Source organism: Bombus pyrosoma, linkage group LG3 (assembly GCF_014825855.1).
Source record: "Bombus pyrosoma isolate SC7728 linkage group LG3, ASM1482585v1, whole genome shotgun sequence".
Taxonomy (NCBI): domain Eukaryota; kingdom Metazoa; phylum Arthropoda; class Insecta; order Hymenoptera; family Apidae; genus Bombus; species Bombus pyrosoma.
Genome location: NC_057772.1, coordinates 15,185,960 through 15,199,336, shown reverse-complemented (window position 1 = coordinate 15,199,336; position 13,377 = coordinate 15,185,960). Strand labels below are relative to the sequence as shown.

At 34.0% G+C, this 13,377-nt stretch overlaps 1 protein-coding gene across 5 annotated transcripts in view; it reads left to right on the top strand.

The window, feature by feature from the left end:
• LOC122565815 (GTPase-activating protein skywalker) overlaps positions 1–13,377 on the top strand; it is a 46,411-nt gene that overhangs the window by 12,023 nt on the left and 21,011 nt on the right. The gene's annotated exons all lie outside the window — the stretch shown is intronic.

Below are 13,377 nucleotides of genomic sequence, written 5' to 3'. Positions count from 1 at the left end.
TGAAAATTTTCAATATTTTTAACTAATTTGCTATTCTTTAAATATATTTATTCTTAATTTTATTTAACTATTAATAAACATTAAATATTTTTATAAAAATATTAAGCAATATTTTAATGTTTCTAATAAGATTTAATAGATATAATATTATTTACTTAATAGATTAATTAATAGATTAATATAATTTAAGTATATATAATTTATATATACTTGATACTGATATATATAATTTAATAATTTCAAATTTAATAGATCAAAAGTATTGCATACATATATAAAAAGAAATAAATTAGAAGGAATACATTCAATGAGATATAAAGAAGAAAAAGGCATTAAAAAAAGAATGAAATGATGACTAAACTTGGAAAAGATAAGAGAGAGCAGAAATTGTTTTGATAAGGTGAATAATCATTACATTGAAGGAAATATTTTGCTCTTAACTCGTCATTTAATATCGTCACAATTATCTCTATTTTTACGCGCAAAGACTTCTCGTTTATTTTTGTCACTACTAAACTAGAATGCACTTCACAACGCAGTATTTGCCGTCGATCGTGTCTATATAAAGTATCCAATGAAAAACATGAAATGAGTGGGATCTATCGCGGCATTTGCATAAATTATTCGTACCTGTGCTGACCTGATTCTTTTTGTAACCAGCACAATACTACAATTTCTGTGTATGAAAATATGAAGAACTATTTCTGTACAATTTTCTGTATTTCCACAATATGTTAAAAATATTCCTACACATACATATAATGAGGAATTGAATCAATGTCATCTATTAAATTAAAAGTTTCGTTATATTATTATATAACAATTGCTATTTTGAACATTAATGTTCGAAATTATATTTAATTATAATTGTATATTATAAAATGTTTTATATATTATGTATATTATATAATAATTCTAGAAAAAAAAAATTAAGATATATACGAAGAAAAGCAAGGAACAAAGATAGAGGCTATTAAAAAAACGTGAAAGTTATTCTTGCATAATTGCGTCACATGATATTTAGAAAGGTTCGATCTCATTTTATCACGAGCTAAAATTTCCCTGCACGAACTTTTTCATTCATGCTTTGTCAAGCAGAATGTTACGCAGAAAATGAATAAACAAGTACGTCAAACATCTATATAATAAGGTACAATTATTTTCTAGCGAAAGATTTCTCCTCAATGAACCTTGCTTACCGTTGCACAATCTAAACATTCTAATCTATTTTATAATATTTTAGCCGCCAGAAAAATATATGCAACTATATTTTTAATTAAAGTGTGTCTTCATTTTGTATCTAAACTAATTGTCATAGATATAATATATATATAATACGATTATGAATAAGATAGCAGAGAAAAGAAAAGGGATATGCATTTCGAAAATATTTACCATCTTAATAAACCATTCATAAACACACAAAAGCTTTAACTCGAAAAATTAATGTAGCAGAATAATCGAATTTTGTATGCATGAACAGCTTGTTACCAAAAGTTAGAAAAAAAGCATGGTACATTTAACGAGTTGCTTCCTGGTCGATCGATCCACCGCGTCGCTTCACCGTGAAAGTAACAGCACTGTTCATCGATCAACTATATTTACGTGCACGGTATTTACACGGTCTGAGATTAAAAAGCATATCACGAAAGAGAGATTTCCTAGAAATATGGCTGGCTTGATAGCTGGCCAGATAAGTTCCCAATGGCCAGTTTGAGAAATGTGTTTAACAAAACACTATTGCATGCTATGCTACGATAATTGTAAAGAATAAAATCCTTGCAATTCGGTTTACTCTTAATTTTGTAACTGGAATACGGTTTATCAAAAGTAAGTGTCTTCTGCATACTTTTGATAGTATCAGATTCGCTAACGCGTTTCCCCGGCTGATATAATTCCTGATATCGAGGTCTCCGATCAAAAGTGTTTGCTGGGTCTTCTCTAGTGGACGGATGTTGTTTTTTAAAGCTGCTTGAAACTTATTGTTCTGTGCAAATCTAATTATCCACCGCCTTTTTTTCATTCGTTTTTCTCCTTGATATAGTTCTTATAGCAAGTATGTGAACCTAGGAAGAACCGACATTGACACGCAATGAAATAGATCGAGATTTATTAATCTTCATTTACTCCGAATATACGAGAGGTAGAGAATTAAACGAAGTATAAGCAGATAAAGAATTCACGTGATGACCGTAATCGGACTTAAGTCGGAAAAATGTTATTAAAAGCTATCTGCCAGAAAAAAAGAAAAATGATTCTGTAATGAATTCACGAATGACGTCAGACACAAGCTTCTGTAAATGTCGTAAATATGATGAAGTAAATAATACTCGAATAGAGCGATAGGTCGATAAGGAAGAAAGGGGAATAAAATATAAAAAGGAAAATGAGTAATTACGCTTGATGATGTAATTCGTTGCGTTTGGCGATAAAACTTAATTGTATAATGAATTGATCGGTGACAGAAATGAACGTTGCAAACGTGGTTCTCTTGTGTAAAAACGAGAAAATTGGCGTATCGACAGTGATTGAAAATTAATTGAAAAATACATCGCAAAACTATTTATTCCGAATCACTGACCCATTTATTTTTCACAACGCTACTTCTTTGTTCCGATTTATCTTAATCTTATTTTCTGCGTTTATTTTGTCGTTGTTTTGTTCGTTTATCTCTGTTTTATTTCGGCTCGTTACTCTAATTAATATTTCAATTAATTTCATCGAGCACAAACTTGGAAATTTTTCAGATCTTGTATCTGTCGATTCAGCTGATTCATTTAAGATTGTATACATATATCATTTATTGAACAAGAAATTTTTATCGCGCCATAATCACCAACCAAAGAAAACGAGGTTGATATTACACCGCGGCGAAAATCGAGTAAAAATATCTGACTTTTTATAACCATTCTTCGAATGCCGTAACCCCTTAATCTCTACATCATTTCTGCCTCAACCAGCAAAAAATTATCAATTTTTGCTTTTATGATTGTAATGTTACTTACATAGAAGATATGTAGTAACCTGGTCAGTAAATTAAGATATAGATGCTTGGATAAATAGTCAAAATAACATACACAAAAAAGATCGTAATAGGCATAAGCTTCAATTCAATAAACAATATTCAATGCAATAAACGAATATAATATAATACAAACAAATACAATATAATATAGTACAAATATAGTGTTTCATATATTTCGCGGTATATAACAGAATGGAATAAATGGGATATATTATGGAAAATGGAAGAAAATAATTATTTTTATAAATATAAAAATTTTATGCCGATAGTAACGCATTATTTTTTCTTATAAAACTATTTTGTTTCTAGTTCGTTTACTCAATTTTATTTTATTTTTACTATACTTCGAAATTTACATTTCAATTACATAATATTACAAATTTATTTTCCTACTTTATATCACAAGTATATCACAAATTTCAAAACGTACCACTAATTTCCGAGTAAAAAGTAGCACGGTATTAGCGTGATAAAACATGACTTTGGTGTATTATTGCACACGGTGTGCATTAACTATGCGCAAACTTTGAGCCAAATCGGTGACCTAAATGTCGCGAATTTCCCTGTGGAAACTGGATATTCGAACAGAGCCAAGCTTCTGAATATTCAAATGAATCGAATACCACTCGAGGTATCTGGAATTACATGCATAAGAAATTATTTGAAAAATTCTAGTGGAAAATTCGTAACAAAATCGCTGATATCTTCTTATCCATTGAAAAGGAAACGAGAAAAAATAAATAAATAGTAAATGTAGTTTCTCTTTGTTATACATATATGTATGTAGTTCCTTAGATTTTATAATTTTCTACCGATTTTATGAACCTTTTTAGTATCGAACGTTATATTTTTTTTTGTCGATAAAACTTTTTAATTAAATTTTTTAATTAGGCATATTATATAAATATTATATAGTATTTTTTACTTGAATTTGGATTAGATGAACATTTAATAGTAATTTCAAATATTCAGAGTTTAACGACGAGAAGCAGTCATTTCTTGATTCAGTAACCACTCGTGAAGAAAATAATAAATATTAATGACGCTCTATGAATCGATTGCTTCGTTTGCCGGTAATTGTACTAGAAGGAAAGTATAATTAATATCGTGACCATGTTCAATCTGTATAATACGTTTTCTTTGCAAGAAGTTCGACCAAGTTTCCATTTTTAAAACGTTCACTTTTGATAAATAATTCTTTCAGCTTTTCTCTTCCACTGTTTTTTTAATTATTTGAATTTTTATCGTTTTTTCTTCTGGATATAATCGATACGGAGCTACATAACAGAGGATATGAAAACAAATAATGTGAATGCAATGTACATGCAATCTGCGAAAGTTGGCAAAGAAACGGTTAACATGATGTCATCGCAGTACGTTTGCTTAAGAAGAAATTTTATTTTTGACATCTTTTTTTTCGTTATATGACTTGTTAAATGAATTATTTCATTATATACCATCTATTAGTTTTAAAAAATTACAAAAAATTTTAAAAAATTAATACACCACTACTATCTTTACTTTTATTTTAATTTTATTTGCTTTCGTTATTTATTAGGTAGGATAAACAAATAATTCTCGATCGGGAAATTCCTTTGTTCCGAGGTACAAAGAAAAATTCCTGCGTTCGCTTTCTAATAGATCGCTAATGGGAACGGATTTACTTTCACGTTGCAATTACGTTTCCACGATGTTTGCTTTATAATTACTTGCACACCCTACGATGACGATGATCACTTGCAATACTGAAATTAGATGTTAACAAGTTCGAGTGCTTGCCAAAGCAATGGTTTACCTTTTTATTTAATTAGTTTGTGATTATATACTACTCCTGGAAAGAACTAGCTGAGTACAGTTCGTATCTCTACTCTAAGAAGCAGTTTCCTAATTTTTTTCTTCCTTAGCTAATGTGGAATTATTCCATGTAGCAAAGAACTGTTACATGTTGCAAATATTGATATGTATAATACATAGAATGATAAAATTGATACATTCAAGTAATTGTAAAGAGAAATAATTTGTATATATATGTAGAATGAATTACAGTAAATCAGCATTTCTACCTATTTGTAGTTTTTCAATTTAATACATTGCATCTATTCTTAACTTACTGATAATGTTGTCGAGATAATTTTCCATAATAAACTACACGAGTTTATTAATTATATACTTCGTAGAAAATATTTTACAATTTCGACGTTTAAGTAAGAGAAAATAACTATTACACATACTCTCTCTCTCTCTCCATCTCCCTCTTTCCCTCCTAAATGCATAATTACATTGCAGCTTTGAGAAACTGATTTTGTAAGAAATGGTAGGAATTTCAATCGAGATCTTTTCTAAGAAAGAATTGTTTATCATTACTATCATACCATCTACAAATGTCAGGAATTACTGATATATACGTTTTCTAATTACTGCCAAGTAATCAGAGTTTAAATTTATTAACGTTCATGATCAAAACAATTATTTCGTCGACTACTTTCACTTTTAATATTACTCCCGTAAATAACTTTTCTCTTTAGAAACAAGTGATAGAGATTATCTTGTACCATGTTTTTTGTAACATGTATACACACAGATTGTTCCTGTTACTCTAAAAATATAGACATATTTATAATATATATGGATAATAATAAATATGTATATTGGATATTAATAATAAACTAGTATTACGTCACCGGTCGTCAGTGTTAACAAATAAAGTACAGTAAAATAATTTTCCTTGTCACGTTAAAATAAAAACCTATTTATTTCCCTGTAATACACACTTTATGCTTTGACTACTATCTACTCTACCAAAATTGTTAATAATTAGACTGCAGATACTTATGCAATTTTGTTGATCGTATCTGAAAACATGTAAGCTGAATAAAGCTTTGTTTTATTTACTAAATACCATAGTGAATACACCACTTTGTAGATTTTTATTTTGCTTTATTATCTACATGATTTAGAAACTACTAAACGACGCTATCCAATTACATTAATTTACTTCTATATAGCTATCCTCTGTAGTTTCACTTGCTCCAAACTTAATAAACCTTACTCAGATTGTCGGAATAGAACACGTTCGAAACATCAAACGCTTCTCTTCCTGTTAACATCAGTGCCCGTGGATTATTGCACAATGCTGCCAATTCGCCTGCATTTCATTAAACACGAACAATCGTGTAATTATAGTATGCTCATGAACGTGTAAAATATCCGCAAGTTCTATTTGCACGCGGCTATCGATTAAAAATCCAATAGACCGTGTATGATTCTAGCAGATTACACGCCAAAAACCAAATACAAGATAAACAGCTGACCGACCGGTTATCACGGGATCAGCCGACCAATGGCCTGTGTAATCGATCATCGACACCGAAAACCGGAATATATAACCGAGTCTCGCGTATATGAAACATTTAGGTCAATGTCACTTTGCTTTGACAAATCAATGAGATTGATTAGGTACGTATATGGAACATATAATTTCACACTGCAATTTAGAACACGTTGAAAATGTGAATTCTTTTTTGTTTTTTTTCTTATAGTATCGGTGGAAAATATATTGATTTAACAAATGTGTTCATATATACGGTGATTATAATGTTAGATCAATGTTATAATGATACAAAAGAATATAATTAGAATATACGAAATAACAAAATAATAATAATGATAATATTGAAAATGAAATAGTAATCGAAAGATGTATATATTAATAAGAAGAAAGTACGTAGACTATTTCACTCTTTATCGAGCTCTTGATGCTTCCTATCTTACATTCTAGTTCTATCGAAAAGAGTAATACAAAAGTTTTATCAAGTGCAACTGGCATGTGGAAAGCGTGAAAATAACTACAATATTTATAACAGACGGATACATCTCATTAAAATAGCGCGATGTCGCGTGAGGCAGGGGAAGAAATACTTGGGAATAACGTGCGCACCTGGTGTCATGTGATTTGGATTGATGCCATCGTGAACGAGTCTTCTAATACGTGCCTAGTGCGTTAAAGGGAATGATTTCGAGCTCCAGTTTTCGTGGCGTCGATAAACTCGATCCAATTATCCACCATTTTGTTCCTGGACTTTTCATTTATCACCGTAACTCGATAAATCATTATGTATGCTATCGCTCATAGTGATGTATATTTCTTCGTTTCTTTGTTTCTTTCCTGTTGATTCGCGTTCGATTCAAGTCCTCTAATCGATATCTTTCTCTGAGAGGAAATTCATCACTGCGATATGTATACAGCACAGTGATTCATACGAAGTAACTAATGTGATTTGTCTTCGTACGTTGAAGACATCCATTTCTGTTTTTTAATACAAGATAACGGATAAATGTTGTTCTCTAAATAGAGATTAAACTTTATGGTGTAATCAGAATGATTTATTTTATCACGATAGCTTCGATCAATTTTATTTGCGATGTGTGGTTAAAGATGAAAAAATCTTTTCTCCCATTTCACCCATTTAAAGACCAGCCTTGCAGTTATGCATATCACTTGCAATATTTTCTTCTGCTTTGTTCTTTATTACATCAACATATAAAGAATATGTCACACGTATATTTTAAAATATGTATATAAAAAGATTTTGGATTAGCTTTGGGTTGGGGGGGGGGGGGAGCATCTATCTTTAATAGATCTTCGGAAAGCTATGGCGAAAAGTGCACGAGTAGCACGAATTATTCGTTAATCGAGCGCTAATGAAGTAATTATACGTTCCGTTCAACGATGTGTTGTAGCCAACAACCGCAAAGATTCTAGAAAACTGACAATTAGAGGATCATTCCTTCACAACGACGCCTGCTAGATATTATCGGCTAAAATTATGAGACCTTATTATCTCACCTAATAATAACGTGTAGATATAATGGAATTAACTTTCCGCTAATTAACCTGTGTTTTCTTTCAGTGATCGTGCATTGTTTGGTTGCAGAAGTTCTATTATCTCTATTACTTTATGTAATAATTATATCCCTTGAATACTATGTGAATGGTGCTTTAAATATTCTATTATGTGCATATTATTACTTTCGTTACTATTTTTCATATAACTTTCGTATTGTATATCAGATTAGTTCATTAGTTCTTGTGGATTTCGGTGTGTTGAAATCCATTCTCGTATGTTAAGATTACGTGATTTATCACGAGCCGTGCTATAACTCTGAAACAGTAGCAGATAGAACAAATTCCAATAGGTAAAATTAAATGGCCAATTCCCTTATCTATAACAGAAATCGTAAAATCAATTAATGCCAATTCCCATGTGTTCCAGTTTGCACAAAAAAGAGTTAATCGCAATATCTGGTTAAACGTCTCGGCAAGGAGAGATCGTGCGTTTGGCGAGCGCATGAATTATGCAGCGAATCCCGAAGGGGAATAAGATGATAACTCTGGCGGATCGTTGGAATCAAGGTTACGATGATATTAGCGAGTCGCGTACGCATATTTGGCTCTCACTCATAGCGAAATTTCTCGCCAGACACGCTTAACCACCGGCAGTTTCTTCTGTGAACTGTTTACCATTATTGTGCAACCACATATTTCGTTTATTTGTCATATCTATTAATCTCGCGATACTTTGTTTTCGTCCGAAAATAAATTTTTCGTTGAATCTCGCAAGACAGTACATCTGATTGTTATTTCTTTCGCCAAAAGCATCTCTCAAAAACTGGATTTTCTCAAACTTTATTCTAGTTCTAAAGAAATTGTTTAACTTTGTTTAATTCATTTAAAGAAAGGAAAAATTATTTTTTGAGAAGTATGATTCTAATCTCCCACTTCTCTTATCATTATCAGTTACTTAGTTATAAAATCGTAGTAACGATCTTTTTTCAGCGAACAATGCAAGAAAAGCGTCGTATATATTACGTCAATTCTATGTAATATCGAGAGACAAGATGTTTTCTTACTATCGTCGAATAAAATCATCATTGCAATTACAAAGCGTACGAACTTTGGAACAATGGAGTACAAACGAAAGAGAATTGACGAAAAACTCGATGGCAACTGGTGTTCCTCAGGTTGATGATCGATTCGACCTTCACCTGGCTATGAAACCGGTTATCATTAACTTTCCGTAGTAGTTCCTCATTGCCTCGCGCTTAACGTCATTTAAAGAACGTTCTTTTACAATGATAATGCTAAGTGCGTTAAATGAACGCTGCACTTAAGCAGTTTGGCTTTAAATCAGATGGAGATTCCGAGGAATTACACCGCTATTTTCAAGAAATTTTTAAATTACGTCTTTCAATTCCAATCACAAGTATTATTTATTGACTCCAATTTCGGTCTCTTGTCTACTTAGTGAATATTTCAAACATTCTTAAGACCTGATGAAATCTTTTCATGGAAATGATTTCAGAAAAATTATTACGAATGTTCATTTTCCATAAAATACGTTACGTCGTTCAAATATTGGAAACTTTAATGTTTCCAGATATATATTTAGTTTTATAAGCACCAATTAATTAATCTTTCTGGAACGTGCATTGAAAATACGACACGTTATAAATAATGACGATTAAAAGAGAAAAGTCAATTTTGTATGAATGATAAAATTTTGATACTTCGTGCATTTTTTATGCATGTAAACAAGTATAACAAAAGAATACTATAATGAATTTGACATTAACACTTATCTAGAAACCAGTCGGTTGATTTAAAGATTATTCCTTCTAACTGTTCCAGTGACTGATTATTGTGAGTTAAGTTCTTTCTTATCTACCTTGCTCGATAGACCATCATCCGAACGATTATCATACGTCTATTTATGACTCGGTATAACTTTCTCGAAGAAATATGATTGGTTCGTCCAGAACCAAAGTAAACACTTTGCTTTTATGATACACACGTGAAATTACTTATCTTTTAAGAATTATTACTTATTCTTTTTTCTCTGTTAGCTATTGCATCAGCTATGGTGGATTATGTGATAATTAATTCTCTATGAATATTATGCTATTTTATGTTATTACTATTTAAGAAATAAAAATAATTTAGTATTTAAAAGGGTAGACGCTTCGTGCGCGAGGAAGACCGGAGATGAACGCTGCCCATGCGACGGCTCCATCTCGGTTCAACAGGAGGGAGCCTACACTGTGGGAGGAGGCTACTGTCGTGCCGGATGCCAAGGACATTATCCTTAGATCTACAGATTCCGACGACACAGTCGCTCGGGAGATTAAGGCTGCCTTGTCGATGCCTGAGGTGGCCATAGGAAGGTACAAGAGTCTGAGGAAAGCGGATAAAGCCGAAACCGCCAGAAACGTTATACGTGCGGCGGTGGACCTCGATGAATCCACCCCGCTGGTGGTACCGGTCCCCGAGGGCAATAGGGGCCCGGCCTGGAGATGTGCGCTCGGATTTCACGGCAACTGAAGTGGGTGGGGGTTGGGCAACACCCAATCAAGTACGTGACTGGGAGGTTTGAGTACATCACATCCGGCAAGGCGCCGTTGCTTTACGGCCAAATCATTGACTGCCCCTACCTGACGCAAGACCTTCTTCACGCTGCGCCTCGCATGGATATGGCAGATATACGGGATTGACCTTGAAGGTTGCCCTTATGGATATGCTGCGGGAACGGTGTTTTTCTCAGCCCAGCACGGTGGACTGGGTCTGGCCAAGGCAGAATGTGCCGCAGTGTGAAATCATCGACCTGTCGAGTTTGGGCCACTGGCACTACGACGCAATCTTCGTTAACTGTGAGGCTATCGAGTACGCGATACTGAACGATGGGAGGTTGCCCGTTGGGACGGAAGGGGACTACTGGAGCATTATGCCAGGGGCGGCGACCATCATTATCGATCTGCCGTCAAATACGGGAGCATACAATATGGGCCGCACTGCGTGGATATTGGCACATCTCACCTACCCTTTGGCGTGGGTGCTGGAATACTTCGACATAGCGCGGTTGGACAAGAATGCGCCAATGTCGCATTTTTCACACGAGGTCTTCTGTCATACGGCGGGCTTGGTCGACATTCCTTCGAGCAGCAGTAGACATCTGATATTCATCATCCCGACGAAAACCGAGACAAGTGTCTCTGTTGGGAGAAGGTCCTTCCCGATTGGTACGTTTGACCATCATTTGGAGTTGCCTGATAACCGGCGTCCTCTGGAATGGAATTTGGATGAGCAGATCTCAGTGATGCTGAGGGAGGCGCTGAACAGCAGAAATTCCCTCCGTCGGGACTTCGAGGAATTTATTCGGCCCATGGTGCCGGGCGGGATTAACTGGTTCGAGGTGGACTCCCTGGTTAATCTGCTTACCGCGCGATACCACCAGCGGGTCGAGGGGGTTCGCTCCGCGCGGGGCGAGGACACCACATACGTGGAGGCACCCCACAAGAGCTTGCTGAGCATGAGGCTGCGCCGTGCTCAGCACATAACGGATAAATCATACCCGGACTATGGTGCTGTGAATGCGGTCACGGCTCTGCACCATCGGATGAGCTCGCAAGAGTATGCGCGTCAGTACCCGATTTTGACGATCGGCTCATGAAACGGCTATGTGGAGCTCTGTATTACGACGGGACTGGCATACTACTCTTTGCACAATACAGAAAACGCGCAAAACGTTAGTTACCGCCTGCTTTCCGGTAATCAGGGCGTTGCAAGCCGCGTTAGAACTGTAGAAGAAGAGGGTGTTTATTCTGGATACGGTGGCGTTCCCCCTGGACGGATGGATCCATGAGTGGTCCAAGCTGATTAAGAGACCAAGCTACGAGTCCGAGACTACTGGGTCATGTGTTCTGGATTTGGCCAATTTAGCGTCGGAACTTGGAATACGTGACCCTTTGGACCCACTTGGACCCTTTGGAGTCGTGTGTGAAGGACTTTACCAAGGGCCAGTTCAGGACCCTCGTTATGGGGTACGATGTATACGCGGCGATCAACAATGGGGTTCGGAGACCCTACATGGTATTGCTGGCCGGTAGGGACAGCTAGCGACCAGACAGTACTATTAGTATTTAAAAGGGTATTTTTAAGCAAGCCATAATCTGGAACCTCCTGAGATAAAATAGTTCTAATAGTAAAAGTAAACATGTATTGTTATAATATCATTTAGTTATTTAAGAAAACTCATGCTATGTATACATACCGAACCATTTATTTGCTTGAGAAACTAATAATAGCGGCATTTCTTAGAAAAATAAACTCAAATTACACAATAATGTTTTTGTTTATATAGGGTTTAGTAAATAGGAACATATTCATTATATTACATACGAATAAAAAATTGATGCATAAAATTAGATGACATTGAAATTAATTTTATTGCTCAATGTTTAAAATCTGAAGTTAGGTAAGAATACTAATCTATAAGTAAGATATCTTAATCTTAAAGATATGATCTTTTTTTCAACATACGTGCGCTTCTTGGATTTTCAAAATCAAATATAAGACCTTATATGTAAGAGATTGTTCCATACCTTTCTTTATTTATCGAGTAAAATCCGTAACGCGAAATATTTGAATAATTATAATCTATACGCCTAAATTATTGCCAAGATAAATATCTTTTTGAAGTTTTCTTTTTTTTTTTATTTAAACAAAAATGAAACAATCCTCCACTTGGTTCATCTACATCCTAACAATTTCATTAAAAAAAGAAAGAATTCATGGGAATGCCTGCATTATCTTTTAATCTACAAGCCTTCTCTTTATCTCTGACCTACATACATATACTAGGTGTTCGAAAACGATTATACCAAGCTTTCAGATCATATATTACTTATTGTTACAACAAATTATAAATTAAACAATCCCAGAAGTTTGTACTATTTTTCAACAACAATTCTCTATTCGCTCTTTAAACTTCTACATCCACTTCTACTTCTACTTCTAATTCCAGACAAATACTCATAAACGGAAATGCTTTACAAATTGAAAAATGTTCATTGTATACCAATTATCTGTTTCAATAAACGCTATATGTTTTTAAAATTTAATATATACTTCTTCCTTCTCTCTGTATATTCAATGTTTAGAGGAGAAAAAAAACGTGTGACGTTCCATTGCTTTATCATACGCGTTTCATTGTTATTGTCATTCGCATATTAGTCATTTGACAACAGAAATTTTTTTTTTATTTATTGTTTGTTTACATTTTACAATTTGTCCATTAGGACATTTGGTAAAATATTATAGTTTAAGTTTTGATGAAATATAGCATGTGGATGGTTACCCCCAGCGGGACTCCATCTTCCAGGTTGTTTATTGTTCTATTGTGAGGTCTGCAGGATGCTTCTTCTTCAGTCTTCTTTCTATTATTGTTTTATTCGTTTCAGCAACCAGCTGATTTGGGTGTGTTGCAAGTCTTTCTTTATACTTTTTTGCATATCTGGCG